This window comes from Ambystoma mexicanum, chromosome 7q (genome assembly GCF_040938575.1).
Source record: "Ambystoma mexicanum isolate Mex_15411 chromosome 7q, UKY_AmexF1_1, whole genome shotgun sequence".
NCBI classification, from domain to species: domain Eukaryota; kingdom Metazoa; phylum Chordata; class Amphibia; order Caudata; family Ambystomatidae; genus Ambystoma; species Ambystoma mexicanum.
In genome coordinates this window covers 655486598-655502877 of record NC_090941.1, presented here as the reverse complement: position 1 = coordinate 655502877, position 16280 = coordinate 655486598, and positions in this window count along the sequence as shown.

Sequence of the window (16280 nt, the reverse complement as noted above, 5' to 3'; positions counted from 1 at the left end):
TTTATCTAGATCTTGTTTCTGCAGTGTATTGATCACTTCCAGCTCGTAAGTCAGGGATGAAATTATCTTCCCTCTATAATATTTTATCAGTGACATACAGTAAAGGCACAATATTTGATATAGGTTTTCCTCATTTGTGCTGAGAGAGGGGTAAGTTTGACTTCAGCCTGGTTATCACATCAATTATCCCAAATGTGAAATAGAAGGGAAACCAAAGGTATACCAGGTGTTTAGAGATTTCTAATGGGCCAATATGCCCAGTGGCGGCAGGCCGACCCTGTCGTTAACAGCCCTCTGCCAAAGTTAAAGACCCGCATGAAGTGAGAGTCCCTTAATGAGGGCGGTGGTGCCGTTACTGACAGGGTCAGCCTGCCTCCCAGGGGCATATCGCCATTATCACCTGTGTAGTTCCCTACACGGGTGCTATTTGTATCTTTAAGAAAAAGAAGAAACTTACCTATGCTAATGCCGCTGACCAGTCGCCACGCAGTGCTTTCTTGTGAAGTCCATTTTCAATGTTGATTACTGATGTCATTGAGAAGAGACTTCGGGGACAGCACTGTGCGGTGCTGAGTAATGCAGCAAAGGTACGTTTCTTTTTTTAAAAGTAATAAAACCTCACACTCTTAGCACCCATGTAGAAAACTACATGGGTACTAAGAGGTGAGGGGGAAGAGGGAACGGGGAAGGTAAGCAGGAGCTGGCTACCTAGGTTGCTTGGAACACAGGCTTCTACCATAAATACAGCCCACTTTCAGAGCACTCTCACAGGCCAGCACCCCCTTGTGCTAGGCCCTGAAGACCCTCCATATAAGAAAACCAAGGCACAATCACCATATACGAGTGATACGACAGACACAAGGTTCGATTTCCAAGTACTAGGGTTTATTGCAAAAATATGCTCAGTCGGCCATCTGGGTCTAACGTCTTGCAACGTGTGTCACCCAGACCTCGTGAGACGCAAGAGAGCGAACATCATAAACACAGTTACATATATACAACATAGCTTCAAGGCACATCAGAACTGCCCATAATGTATCTTCTTCAGCTAGGGTTCAGTGATTGACAATTATGACACATATGACACATTATGACAAGTTTCCTGATCTGTTGTACTCAGCAACAGTTACAGACATAGTTCTTTGTTATAAAGAACATAAAGCTCTCGTTCAGTGAGGATATCGTGATCGCGGGAGAGACACATTCCAAAGCACCTTATCTACTAGTTTCTATTCGTGAACTTGGGGTCAGCCCGTTCTAAGGAAGATCCTTGAAGGAGGACCGCTAGAAAAGTATAATTCATGTTTTAACTGCCTATTTCTACAGCTTTAGTGAGACAGGCCGGCACCTGGGCCGGTGATAAAATGCCGTTTCTGCTTGCTCTCAAGGATTTCATGAGGGAGGAAAACAATGTATTTCTGTAATGTTTGGCATTCCTGTCTGGGCTGATCTTTCAACATGCAGGCTGTGGCCTCGTACCGCGTATGAGCTTTTCAGAATATAATATGTTTAGCAAAGCATTTAACAGAAGAGCAAAAGAGCAAAGAGAGATCAGCAAAAAATGGCGGATGTTACACAAGATGGATGCCCTGTGGTTCTATAGATGATTCTGTGATCGGACATGATGCGATTGGTTTACGGCTAACATAATATACCTTCTCTACTTGGTTTAGGGTCATTTCTAGACTTACAAACTCTCCTTTTGGCCGTAAGCCAAACGTATCATCCATACATCTCATCTTCATCTGACCATATGTCTAATTCTGAACTGTACATGCTTCTGTAATCGTCATCTTCAATATTAATTGACATGAATTCTTTCATTGTTTCCATTTTGATATTTACACTCTCCTTCACTATGGGAGTCCTTTTTTCCGTTATAGCCTGTACACATTCATTTGTAATATCAGAGCAAAAGATTGGTAGGCAGTGTATGCAACAGCAGAAGACCATAAGGATCCCAAGTGATGTTAATAATATTGGGATTAGTTTCCAGCCCCATGAACGCAGCAGTTCCCACAACCATGTGCTTATATTCAGATTCCAACCGCCTGTCGGGGCATGAATGTCAGAACTCAGGATGTGTAATTTCTTGATTGCTTCAAAAATCGTAGGGGAGGAGTCACTTACAAATACACAGCACGCTGACCCCACATTTTTGCACACACCTCCACAATTATATCTAAAGTCATTCTATTCTGAAGTGTCATTAATCTAACTGCTTTCTCATCTAGTGTCATGTTATATAATATATCTGTAGTTCCATTTATTGTTTGTTTCTAGTACCCTGGACAATTTTCTTATATTCCATGAATTTATTGCTTGCCCCCAAAATGATATGAATGATTTCGCTATGTCTTCAGCAATTAGTCCTTTATCATCCCGTCGTGGCCTGGATCTGGATAGTCTGGATATGTCTATAGTTTTGGAAAGGAATAGACCAGGAAAAAGGATCCCTAAGTAACCCATCCCTCCCCAATTTCTAGGTAACCAGGGGTAGGCCTGTTCTCCACATATAAAATAAACGAGATCACCTACATATATTGGTTCTTCTTCGTTCTCAAGTACTGCAATATTCATGCATCTGGTGATTGTTCCTACTGAATAGGAACCCCTTTTTCGTAAGCAAAATGGGACAGCACGTGGGCTGTAATTGATAGTATATGAGGGGGGCACAACATCCTTATTCCCTACTGGATTCATGTGGAAAGTGATTACTGATGATTTATAAGGCACAAACAGTCTAACTACCGGCTTTACATTTGTTTTTATTACTCTCGCCCTGTTAAATATGCAACAACCCACTAGTTCCATCACCACTCTTTCGAACTCATCCATGTTTGTTCCATCCAATTGACCCGTATCACTCTTGTTCCATTTACCATAAAATAGTGCACTCAATGATGCATAACATGCGGTATTAAGCGGTAATGGCTGTACGTAGTACGTACCAACCCATTCCTTTTCCCCCATGCTGGGGTAAATGGGAGCAGACCCAACAATTCGTCTTATTCAGGATAGTGTGAGTCGAATTCATAATCAAAAACAATGTGTTATTATCATGCCCTCTTCTGTGTCTCTGTAACGCTCACCTGATTCCCGCAGAGGCGCCGGTCTTGACTGGGTGAATGCCGTATCTTCAAAGGTGATGTGTAACACACGGTTGGCTCTTTGGGCTCGACCTCTGTGCACTGTATGTCTGACTCGAAGAGTAAGATGTCTGCAGATAGAAAATATGGGATTAATGAACTGGGGTTATTGGGTGCCTCTCTCCTCTTCCCTTTCTCTTCTCCTGTAGAACCCCAAAGGTTAACACCCTCACCTTAGGTAAGTGAACGCCGAGCTCTCCATCTGCCTCGGGCAGGGTGCCGTAACCAGTTTCTTCACTGGATAAGGGTGCAGGCCTCTTGACCTCAGAGGACTGCTGTCCGTCGTTAACTGCACGAACGGTAAGTTCTGGGTACTTCAATTGTCTTAAAAGTCTTTTGTAATGATATCTCTTGTTTTGCAGGGTTCCGACGATGGCGGATGGCGGGCTGATGAGAGTTGAGGATCGAACCCGCGTGAGGAATAGAAGCGCCTGGAAGCACGTAAGTAAGCGCTTGTAGCCTGCTTCACGATGCGCACTAACTGTCCCTTTTGTCTTGCAGGTACAAGTTCGGAGCTTTAGAGAAGCTGAAGGGTGCTGGAATACCCACTGGATTCGGCGTGGGAAGGAGTAATGGCACGTGAGTAATAAAGTTGCCCAATGTCTTTAAACGCACCTTCTTTTGTCTTTCAGATGCGGGATGCAGCGCCGAAGGCCTCCGGAGCGTGCGAAGAGCTGGTAAGCTTTTGTCTTTCAGATGCCGGAATGCAGCGCGAGGCGTTGGTGACAGCCGATGGACCAGGTAAGAGATGCGCTGCCACTGAAGACCGTAGTGCTAACCTGTTCTTTCTTTGTCTTTACAGGTGCTGCTGAAGACTGGATTCCAGGATGGTAAGCCTTTGTTCCCTTAGGCCCAGGATCAGAAGCAGAAGACACGATGAGCGTTCTGCTGCAGAGAATGCAGAATAACGCAAAGCAAGATTCATCCATCGGGTGTGGTTTAAATAGCCTCCTGTAGTGCTTAGGTGTCTCCTTCCACAGCCACGCCTAAGAAAAGAGTTCCTGCTTTCCAGAAGAGTTCCAGTGTTCTGAACCTAGGGAGTGGCTCCTGCCCCACCCAACAGGAAAAGTAGTCCCAAACAGAAGAGGATCAGGGGTTCAACTGGCAGGTAAGTAAGCAGCATGGTCTGCTGCAGGTAAGTCCACCCAAGCATTATGAGCCCTTCGCTTCCAGCGCTGGGACTGGGCATCTTTATGAGCCTGGTGCCACTGGCGCCAGGACAGGGTCCAAAAGGTCCCAATTGGGACTGGCTGGCACTCGGAACCGGGGTTATGGGTCTGCTTCCAAGGGAGTTGGGCAAGTCCTGATCTTTTGGAAGCAGAGATCATGACAGCACCCCCCCTCAAGGCCCCTCCCAAACCGGGCTTCTCCGGGGGTTTGGGCTTGTTAGGAAATGTTCGATGAAATCTTTTGATTAGACGAGGCGCGTGGACATATTCTGCAGGTTCCCAGGATCTTTCTTGGGGACCGTAGCCTTTCCAGTCAATCAGGTAAAATAGTTTAGATTTGGAGATCTTGGAACCCAGGATGCTTTTGACTTCAAACTCGAGTTCTCCATCAACTAGAATAGGTTTTGGAGATGTAGTTAGTCGGGTTTGAGGTTGCACGGGTTTTAATAGAGAGACGTGGAAGACCGGATGTATCTTCATGTGAGGGGGCAAGTCCAACTTGACCGCTACTGGATTTACTATGGTAGTGATGGAATAGGGACCAAGGTATCTTGGGTTGAATGTGCGTGGTCCTTTTAGAGGTAGATATTTGGTGGATAACCAGACTTGATCTCCTACTTGATATTGGGGGGCTTCCTTCCGATGTTGGTCTGCTCCTTTCTTGTATTGTTCTTTAGCCCTTTGAAGGTGAGAAACGGCTTCCTTAAAGGCTTGGGTGATTGTAGAATGCAGGTGGTCTACTGCTGGTGTTCCAAGATCTTGGAGTGGATCCAACTCTGAGGTTCGAGGGTGACTACCGTATGAAAGAAAAAACGGGGTCTTCCCAGTTCCCGAGTGGACAGAGTTATTGTAGGCATATTCGGCTCTCCAAAGGATATCTTTCCAAGTTTTTTCAGTTTGTTGTAGCATGCTGCGCAAATACTGTTCCAGAGTTTGATTGGTCCTCTCGGTTTGTCCGTCGGTTTGAGGGTGGTGGCTGGTCGAAAGTCTCACATCAATTTGAGCCGACCGACAGCAACTTCGCCAAAAATGAGAAATAAATTGACTACCTCGATCCGAAATTAGAACTGAAGGAAAACCGTGCAGTCGGACGATGTTTTCGAGAAATTCTCGGGCCAGAGTTGCTGCTGTTGGTAAGCCTTTGAGTGGAATGAAATGCGCCATCTTGGAGAATAGGTCCACGATTACTAGGATCGTATTGTATCCGGAGCATGGAGGTAGATCGGTGATGAAGTCCATAGAAAGCGTATGCCAAGGGCGAGGCGGGATGTCAATAGGGCGTAAGAGGCCGGCTGGTTTTTCCTTTTGACTCTTGTTTTGGGCGCATACTCCACAGGACATTATAAAGTCTCTGATATCTTTTTTCCAAGACGGCCACCAGAAGTAGCGCTTGATCTTTTCCGAGGTCTTGGTCATACCGGGATGTCCTTCCATTAAAGAATCGTGATAACAAGAGATTACCTTTTTCTGTAAATCTATGCTGGGCAGGTATAACCGTTCTTGGAAATATAATAGGTTGTCCTTCACCGTAAAGTCCTTTCCCTGCAGATGCCAATTATGTATGTCTGCTGGAGTTACCAGTAGCCTGGCTTTATCCTTAACTTCCTCTATGGATTGTGTGGCGATTACACCTAGAATTCTTTGTTCGGGAATGATAGGTACAGGTTTAGGATTGATCAAATGTTCTTCCACTCCCATCCGAGAAAGGGCATCAGCTTTACCGTTTTTTGTACCAGGTCGATAGGTAATTATGAAGTCAAACTCGGCAAAGAATAGTGCCCAACGGAGTTGCCTAGAGGATTGAGCTTTTGCGGTTTTCAAATATTGCAGGTTTCGGTGATCTGTAATCACAGTAACGGTGTGTCGGGCCCCCAGAAGATAATGCCGCCAAGCCTTAAAGGCGGACTTGATAGCTAGAAGTTCCTTATCAGTAATAGTGTAATTGATTTCAGGAGGCGAGAATTTGCGGGACCAAAATGCCACGGGATGCAACTGATTGGTTACTGGGTCCTTTTGTGATAGAACTGCCCCCATGGCAAGGCTCGAAGCATCAGTTTCAACGATGTAGGGGAGTTCTGGGCGAGGATGTTTTAAGATCGGTGCAGAGATAAATCTAGTCTTCAGATTCTGGAAAGCTTGTTCCACCTCGGTAGACCATTCAAAACGTTTATTTTTCTTTAACAAGGCGGTGATGGGCTGGACTATTCGAGAGAATTCGGGGATAAACCTGCGGTAAAAGTTAGCGAAGCCTAACATGCTTTGAACACCTTTTACGGAGGATGGCGATGGCCATTTGAGAATTGCATCGACCTTCTTTGAATCCATACGCACTCCGCTAGGTGATAATATGAATCCCAAGAATTCAACTTCAGTCACGTTGAAAACACATTTTTCCAACTTAGCGAAAAGTTTGTGTTGACGCAATCTCTCGAGGACCATTTTCACGTGTTTCCGATGTTCAGTTTCCGATGAAGAATAAACGAGGATGTCGTCAATGTAAACAACAACACACACATCTATGAGCTCTCTGAGGACATCGTTCATAAAATATTGAAAGGCGGCCGGGGCATTGCAAAGTCCGAAGGGCATGACCTGATATTCAAATAGCCCATACTTGGTGCGGAAGGCCGTCTTCCATTCATCGCCCTCTTTTACTCGTACCAAGTGGTAGGCTCCTCTAAGATCCAGCTTTGTATATATGCATGCTTTTCTGACTTGGTCCAGGAGTTCAGGGATCAAAGGTAACGGATATCTGTTCTTAACGGTGATCTGGTTCAGGGCGCGATAATCTATACAAGTTCTAAGGTCCCCTTCTTTTTTTGGAACGAAGAACAAAGCTGAGGAAGCAGGGGACTTGGAAGGACGAATAAACCCATTCGCTAGGTATTGATCCAGGTATTGTCGGAGGTGAAGATTCTCAGGCTCGGTGAGGGCATAAATTCTACTACAAGGAGGAGTAGATCCAGGTATCAGGTCTATCTGGCAGTCATAAGACCTATGAGGAGGTAGAGAGTTAACCTGATCCTTCCGGAAAACATCTTGGAATTCTAGGTATTCAGGAGGTAACTGAGGAGCCTCCGAGGAAATTGCTGCCAGTGCAACACCAGGTCGAGGGTGACAAGTAGAGACACATTCTGGAAACTGAACCGTTCTTGCTCGCCAATCGATCTGAGGATTGTGCTTCTCTAACCAAGGAATTCCTAGAATAATCTGGAACTGGGGGGCCTTGATCACATCGAACACGATCTTCTCATGGTGTCCATCTTGATTTACTAGCGTCACTTCTTGGGTGGTATGCGTTACTGGTCCGGAGGCTATCTCTGTACCATCCACCGTAGTAATGACGTCCTTTACAGCCTTTGGACAAAGAGTCAGATTCATCCTCAAAACCATTTCATGATCCACATAATTGCCGATGGCACCGCTGTCGACGTAAGCTTCAATCGCATGTAATCGATCCGGATGTTCAGGGCTAATGAGGACCATAGGTATCACGAAATGCGAGGTCACGGAACTGGTTTTAACGCTCGGCAAGAGGACCTCTATTCTTGTCGGGCGAGGTCGTTTCCCTGCTCAGAGTTTGTGACCCTGGTAACTGCAGCTCCTACTGCCTTCTTGGCTGGTTTCACCGGACAGTCTCGAAGAAAGTGCCCCGAGTTTCCGCAATAGAGGCATAATTGCAGCTGTTTTCTCCTTTCCCGCTCCTTTTGTGTTAGTGGTCCTTTCAGGCCCCCTATTTGCATGGGTTCCCCGGAGTCTACTCCTTTGGTAGGAGTTGGTGGTTTGGAAAATACTCGAGCATCAAACTTGGAACGATCGGCCTTCCTGTTCTGCAGTCTGTGGTCAATTTGAACGACTAAGTCAATATAGTCCGAACAGTCTTGCGGGGGATTCACTACTTGGGCTAACACATCTTTGAGCTCTCCACGTGGACCTCTATAAAACAGCGTAATCCTTTTGTCCTCAGGCCATCGAGTTTCCACTATCAGTCTGTTGAAAGACGCAATATAAGCCAAAAGGTCTTGATTACCCTGTCGCAATGAAAGGAGCTCATTGTCCAAGGCCTGCCCCTGTGAATGTCTTGCAAACAGTTTTTCCATACTGAGCTGAAAAGCTCGAAAATCATGGAGAACCGGATCATCTTGATTAACTAGAGGGATCGACCAGTCTGCCGCATTGCCACTAAGGTACGAAAGCACGAAAGCTACCTTAGCTTGATCAGTTGGAAAGGCTGCTGGCCGGCATAAGAAGTGCAACCGGCACTGATTAATAAATACTGCAAACCTCTTTGGGTCACCAGAAAATCGTTCGGGCGGAGCCAGAGGTACATTCCCAGGTAGGTTGATCTGCACTGGGTTCGTAGAGGATGTTGAAGGAAGATTTGCCCCTGATGCGGGTAACAGAGTTTGTCCGGCTTGTGACTGTAGCAATTGTCTAGCGAGATCGTCTGTTCGCTCCTTGGAAATAATCAGTTCCCTTCTTAGAGCATTTGTTTCCTGACGGGCTGCATGCACTTCTGCTCTTAGTTCCCCAAGTAACTGGGCTAGCTGGTCGGTATCCGATGTTTGCATAGCGCCTGGGTGGGAGTTTTGCGATAGGCTTTGCGTTCTGTAACGCTCACCTGATTCCCGCAGAGGCGCCGGTCTTGACTGGGTGAATGCCGTATCTTCAAAGGTGATGTGTAACACACGGTTGGCTCTTTGGGCTGGACCTCTGTGCACTGTATGTCTGACTCGAAGAGTAAGATGTCTGCAGATAGAAAATATGGGATTAATGAACTGGGGTTATTGGGTGCCTCTCTCCTCTTCCCTTTCTCTTCTCCTGTAGAACCCCAAAGGTTAACACCCTCACCTTAGGTAAGTGAACGCCGAGCTCTCCATCTGCCTCGGGGCAGGGTGCCGTAACCAGTTTCTTCACTGGATAAGGGTGCAGGCCTCTTGACCTCAGAGGACTGCTGTCCGTCGTTAACTGCACGAATGGTAAGTTCTGGGCACTTCAAATGTCTTAAAAGTCTTTTGTAATGATATCTCTTGTTTTGCAGGGTTCCGGCGATGGCGGATGGCGGCCTGATGAGAGTTGAGGATCGAACCCGCGTGAGGAATAGAAGCGCCTGGAAGCACGTAAGTAAGCGCTTGTAGCCTGCTTCACGATGCGCACTAACTGTCCCTTTTGTCTTGCAGGTACAAGTTCGGAGCTTTAGAGAAGCTGAAGGGTGCTGGAATACCCACTGGATTCGGCGTGGGAAGGAGTAATGGCACGTGAGTAATAAAGTTGCCCAATGTCTTTAAACGCACCTTCTTTTGTCTTTCAGATGCGGGATGCAGCGCCGAAGGCCTCCGGAGCGTGCGAAGAGCTGGTAAGCTTTTGTCTTTCAGATGCCGGAATGCAGCGCGAGGCGTTGGTGACAGCCGATGGACCAGGTAAGAGATGCGCTGCCACTGAAGACCGTAGTGCTAACCTGTTCTTTCTTTGTCTTTACAGGTGCTGCTGAAGACTGGATTCCAGGATGGTAAGCCTTTGTTCCCTTAGGCCCAGGATCAGAAGCAGAAGACACGATGAGCGTTCTGCTGCAGAGAATGCAGAATAACGCAAAGCAAGATTCATCCATCGGGTGTGGTTTAAATAGCCTCCTGTAGTGCTTAGGTGTCTCCTTCCACAGCCACGCCTAAGAAAAGAGTTCCTGCTTTCCAGAAGAGTTCCAGTGTTCTGAACCTAGGGAGTGGCTCCTGCCCCACCCAACAGGAAAAGTAGTCCCAAACAGAAGAGGATCAGGGGTTCAACTGGCAGGTAAGTAAGCAGCATGGTCTGCTGCAGGTAAGTCCACCCAAGCATTATGAGCCCTTCGCTTCCAGCGCTGGGACTGGGCATCTTTATGAGCCTGGTGCCACTGGCGCCAGGACAGGGTCCAAAAGGTCCCAATTGGGACTGGCTGGCACTCGGAACCGGGGTTATGGGTCTGCTTCCAAGGGAGTTGGGCAAGTCCTGATCTTTTGGAAGCAGAGATCATGACAGTCTCACTTCTAAAGGAGGAAGAGTGTAAGAGAGCACATGTACCGGACTGTCTGTGGCAGGAGCATTCGTGGCAGGTAAAAACAAGCTTAAAGGATGCACAGTTTCCAAATACCAAAAGATCGGGACCCGCGTAACCAAAATGCAAAGTAGCGTCATAGTCATTAACATATTTTTCCTACAGCAAATTCTATGCATTTTTATTTTGTCTCTATCGCTATAATATCATCAGCAGTGGTGCAGGAGGGAGCAGGAGTTAGTGTAGGCATTGTCTGCAATGTCTATCGCGGCAATGTTTGTAGCAAAAGATTTTCTTCACAGCAGCACACGTTGGACAGCAAAGCGTTCAAATAGCAGTAAAGCATTCAGGCCAGTTCTTGTTAGCCTGCTTGATAAATAAGCAGCAAGCTTATGCAGAGTGCTCCAAAACGTTAGAGCAAGCATCAGTTGTGTTGGTACCATATGCCTCCCCGCTTGTCCCCACGGGCTTGCATTGGTCATTCATTTCCCAAAAGGTAGCACCGGGAAGCTGCGTTTCAGAGCTTTCAATTTGATGCAGATTGATACAGCTCATATGCTCCACTTCCCTAGGCCTCCGATTCCCAATTCATCCGTGTTGGGAACAGAGGCAAAACAAAGTCGCAGATCAGATCGCTTCCATTTTTTTTTGAGAACGTAGGTTGTACCTTATTGCTCCACGTACTGTGTGATCTATGAATAATGCATTTTCGTTCCTGGAGGCAGGCTTAGTGTCAGCCTGTGATGCAATGAGTGATGATGCGGCATCTGTCGGGCAAGGCAGGTGTGCCTAGGGCCCTTTTATCTTTGTTGCAATCTCCCCAAGCCCTTTTTCCAGCTTAGGAAGCACTTCTGACAGAGAACTGGCGATTGTGTCTATGTGATCGGGTGCAGCTGCTTCTCTCTCAGTGTTTGGATCAGAAAGCTCTTTCAAAGGAAATGGAATTCTTTTCGTGTGCATAGCATGGATCCATGCCTTTTGACCATCCACTCGGACTGCAGTCTGTGTTGCCAGGAGGACCTGATAGGGGCCCTTCCACCTCGTTGATATAGAAGGTTTTCGCTTGATATTTTTTGTCAACACCCAATCTCCTGGCTGCAGACAATGCCCTGGGCCTGTATATCTGACAAGAACAGCCTCCTGCACCTGCTGGTGAATCAAACGCAAGTTCTGAGTTAACAGTTTACAATAAGTGCTGAGCAAGGGGTATTCGATCTCACTTAGATGCTTAGGCTGCGGGACACCCCAAACATTCGCTGGTCTTTCCATTACAATTTCATATGGGGAGAGTCCAGTCCTTGCCTGCACAGACATTCTCATACACAACAAAGCTAATGGCAACGCATCAGGCCACTTCAACTAACTCCCTGAGCATATTTTGCTAATTTTATTCTTCAAAATACCGTTCTGGCGTTCCACAAGACTGGCACTCATCGGGTGTCTGGCCGAGTGGAATCTTTTATCAATCTTGAGTCCTGCACGAATTTGTAGTATTACGGCTGCAACAAAATGCGGGCCGTTATCTGACCATATAACACTTGGCAAGCCGAATCGGGAAAAATACTCTTTTGGCATCACTTTTGCTGTGCTCATTGCTGTGCAATCTTTAAGCGGATAGACCTCCACCCATTTACTAAATGCACAGACCACCACAAGGACGTACTTGAGATTTTGACTCCTTTCCATTTCTATCAAATCAAAATGGATCACTTCAAAAGGCATAGATGGTGGGCCAAAAATACCTACTGGAGTCGTGGTTCCTTTTCCAATGTTATGTTTTAAACATGTCATGCAGTTTTGGACTAATTTGTCAGCAGTTTTTCTAATGTGCGGATTCTGCCATACTGTGTCTAGATGCTGAACCATTTTCTTAGCACATATGTGTGTGGGGCTGTGGGCCATAGTGACCATCGCTGTTACATAGGGATTGGGCAACATCCATTTTTTACTCGTCTTGTCCACCCAGCAACCCTCTATGTCTAATTCTGCTGTACCTTCAGACCAAGCTTTTATTTAGTCTGCAGTTGCTTCTGTTTGCATCTCTTTAACTGTGGCAATTCCATTTTCTATCATGCAGGGTAACTCTTTCGACCTTTCAATACACATTTATGTAAATCAGTGGCAGTTTGTTTCGCAATTTTGTCTGCAAATGCGTTTCCTTTTCCAACATCACATGCTATTTTTACATGCGCTTTGCATCTCATTATTGCTAATCGTTTAGGAAGTGCAAGAGCAGACAAGAATCTTACTATTAAAGTGCCATGTTGGATCTTTGTTCCATGTGATGTCAGGAAACCCCTCTCAGCCCATAATTGACCAAAATTGTGTACCACTCCAAATGCGTACTGACTGTCAGTATATATGTTCACATTTAAGATTTCAGAAATTTCACATGCTCCGATTAACGCTATTATCTCTGTAGCCTGTGCTGAATTGTATGGGATTATTTTTCTCTCCATAATAGCCTTTAGTGGCGTGAAGGCAAATGCAGCACTTGATGTACCATCGGGTAATTTGAAACAAGAGCCATCACAAAACAGTTCTCTGTCTGGCTCTTTTTGTGGTGTGTCTGTTAGATCGATTCTCCCTTTCGTTTCTTACTCAGTAACCATTAAACAATCATGGGGGAATTCTTTTTCACCTGTTCTTTCATTTGGAGGGAGCATTAACTCAGCCGGATTCAAAGCGCAACACCTCATAATTTGGATATGTGGTGCAAATAGAACTATTTCATACCTCGTCAGCCCGGCTGATGTAAAGTTCTGCGTCTGCGTTCTATTTAAAAGAACGTCTACTGCGTGAGGCACCATTATGGTCAAGGAGTGACTGAAAACCATCCCCTCGGTTTGTTTTACTGCTGCGCCAGCCGCAGCAACAGCTTGCAAACAGCGCGGCAAAGCGCATGCAACAGGATCCAGTGCGGAAGAGAAATAACCACATGGCCTATTTCCACCTCCTTGTTCTTGCATCAAGACAGCCAAAGCACAACCATTGTTTTCATGCACAAATAACTTAAAATTCTTCTCATAATTTGGTGTGCCCAAAACTGGAGCTGGGCACTGCACAACTTTGAGCAGATCAAATGCTTCTTGACATTCCATGCTCCATGGCAAAGGCAAAGCAACATCCTTCTTTGTCAATGCCATCATTGGTTTCACAATCATGGTGAAATTTGCGATCCACTGCCTACAATATGAAGCCATGCCTATTATAGCTCTGACTTCCTCCTGCATTTTTGGAATAGGCATACCAGAGATACTTTCTATCCTTTCTGGTATCAGTCTCCTTCCCTCCTTCTAAAGGAGGTAGCCCAAATAAGCCACCTCAGTACGACCATACTGGAATTTTTTCAATGAAGCTTTGTGTCCATGTGCTGCTAAATGTCTTAACAATGCAACTGTACTTTCTTTACAAATTTCTTCTGTGTCTGCAGCAGTTAGTAAGTCATCAATGTACTGTAATAATACACAGCCTGTTGGTAGTTCTAACATGTCTTGTTGTTCTTTTATTACCCTACTATAAATACTCGGGCTTTCAGTGTAACCTTGCGGAATTCGTGTGAATGTAAATGAACATCCTCCTAGAGTAAAAGCAAATACATATCTGCTATCTGGATGTACTGGAATGCTGAAAAATGCATTCTTCAAATCTACAACACTAAAATACAATGCAGTTGGTGGAATCATAGTTAAAATGGTTGTCACGTCTAGGACTAATGGAAATTGAGGATCAACTACTTCATTCAATCCGCGCAGATCAATTATGAAACAATACGGTATCTCGTTACCTCCTTTCTTATAAATCGGAAGAATTGGACTATTGCATGTACTACCTGAAATCTCTTCAATTACGTTTCGTTTAATCAAATCAGAGACAATGCACTTCAATGCTTTCTCCCCTTCCCCCGAGATCTTATATTGTGGAATGCGTGGTAATGTAATTCCTTCTTTCAACACAATTTTCACTGGCTCTATCTTTAAACAGCCCACATCGTTATCATTCATTGCCCATATACATGTTGGTACTCTACTAATTCAGTCGGTAATGGTTTGGACAAAAATTGTGATACTGGAGATTTTTGTGGTGATATTGTCAAATACACTCCATCAGGAGAACAATGAATAACCGCACTCAATTTTTTCAAATTTAAACCTAATAGATTTTTGCTGCAATTTTGTGTCAAAAGAAATGGGCAAGATTCAGTGAATGGACCTAGTGTTATAGGTACTGACTGTGACACTGGACTAATTACTGGTGTATGCGAACCCTACTGAGACATTATTCTGCCCTGACAGTGGTATATCTGGAACCATCTGATGGTCAATTGAACATTTTTGTGCACTTGAAAAGTGTGCTCCCTATTCCCAACCTTCATTTCTACGTAGGGCCCTTTCTGGTCTACAGGAATAGATACTGGTTCCAACCCCTGTCCTGGGCTGTCCTAGTAAAACAATACATCATCAGATGTGAAGACGCCAGAATAGTATGCGTTGGCCTGATTATCAAAAACATTTCCATCTCCCGCACCATTCTGCTGTTGTTGGCTTTGGTTCTGATACAGATTCCCCTGGTTCTTCTGACTTTGTGGCATTCTTGTGTTTCTATTCTGTCCTTGTGTTCCCGAGCGACCTCTATTCTGTCTTCTCAGGAAATTCCCATTTTGATTCTGTATCTGCGGGAACTGTGCTCGCCAATGGCCTTCTTGTCTACAATAGGCACATTGATTGAGTCCAATTGGACCACAATGCATGTTGGAAAAGTTAGAGCTTGTTTGTGTGTTCCCACCACCTCTGTTATTGTTTTCTACTTGTTGCATTAATACCCTTGTTTTCAAAATCCCTTTGTCCTTTATTTCTTTCTCCTTCTCTGCATTTACTCTATTCTCATAATATTGGGCCATGTGTAACACTTCACTCTGATTTTGCTTGCCATGCACTCTCAGATGTCATTATTAGATTTTGAATTTTCGGTAACAACCCTCGTACATACTTATCAACAAACAACCTTTTCCCGGGTTCAGTACTCAAATCTTGGCCACTAAAATCTGCAAATACTTCTTCAAACCGATTCAAATAACTATTTCATCTTTACCCTGCACGCAAGCCATAAATTTGTCCCAAACAATTCTTCTCTCAGGTACTAAAATTTTCAATTTCTGTACTATTCGCGGTGGTAAAGCCAACATGACTGGCGGCGGTTTCTCGCCAGCTTTTTTGTTTGCTCACTCATAATCAAATTTTGCGGTGGATCACCCAAAATATCAATGCCATCTGTATTTCTAATCTGTTTCCATATGTCTACAGGAAGAATCACGGGAAACGATAGGTCAATATCACTCACTGTAAAGACAGACAAATTCAAAACAGACTCTATTTCTTTGTAAAATCCCGCTGGGTTTTTCCTGAGATCAGGGATTGTTTACTTAATGTTATTTACCTCCTGTCTAGAAAAAGGGACATGTACGAACTGCGCAGTATAATGTGGATATAGGTGGATTTCCATCCGCGGCAGCAATCTCTACTTTCGGGACAAACGTGGGGGGCACTTCTCTCATAGGCAATTGTAAGCTAGGCGTTTCCTCCACTGTTCGCTTGCTGAGTAATAACGCTAAATCGAGAGAGAGAGCAGCCTTTCCAGTTTCAGGCAAAATGCCCTTTTGTATATTGTCATTAAATCAGGAGAGCAACATACATTTTTTTTCAAACACTCAGTATATTGACTAAACGAATCATGCACTTCTATTGGGGTAGTGGTAACATCAGTAATCCATCTAAGCGCCTCTCGCGTACAAATTTTAGTTTCTTCACTAACAGGCTGTATCAGCGGCAAAAATCGCTGCTGGACATATGGCACTACCTGTCGTTTCCCTCTTTTCATCTCGTCAGTCAATTGATCAAGCTCACTTTTAAACACAAATAGCTGGCCTACATGTTC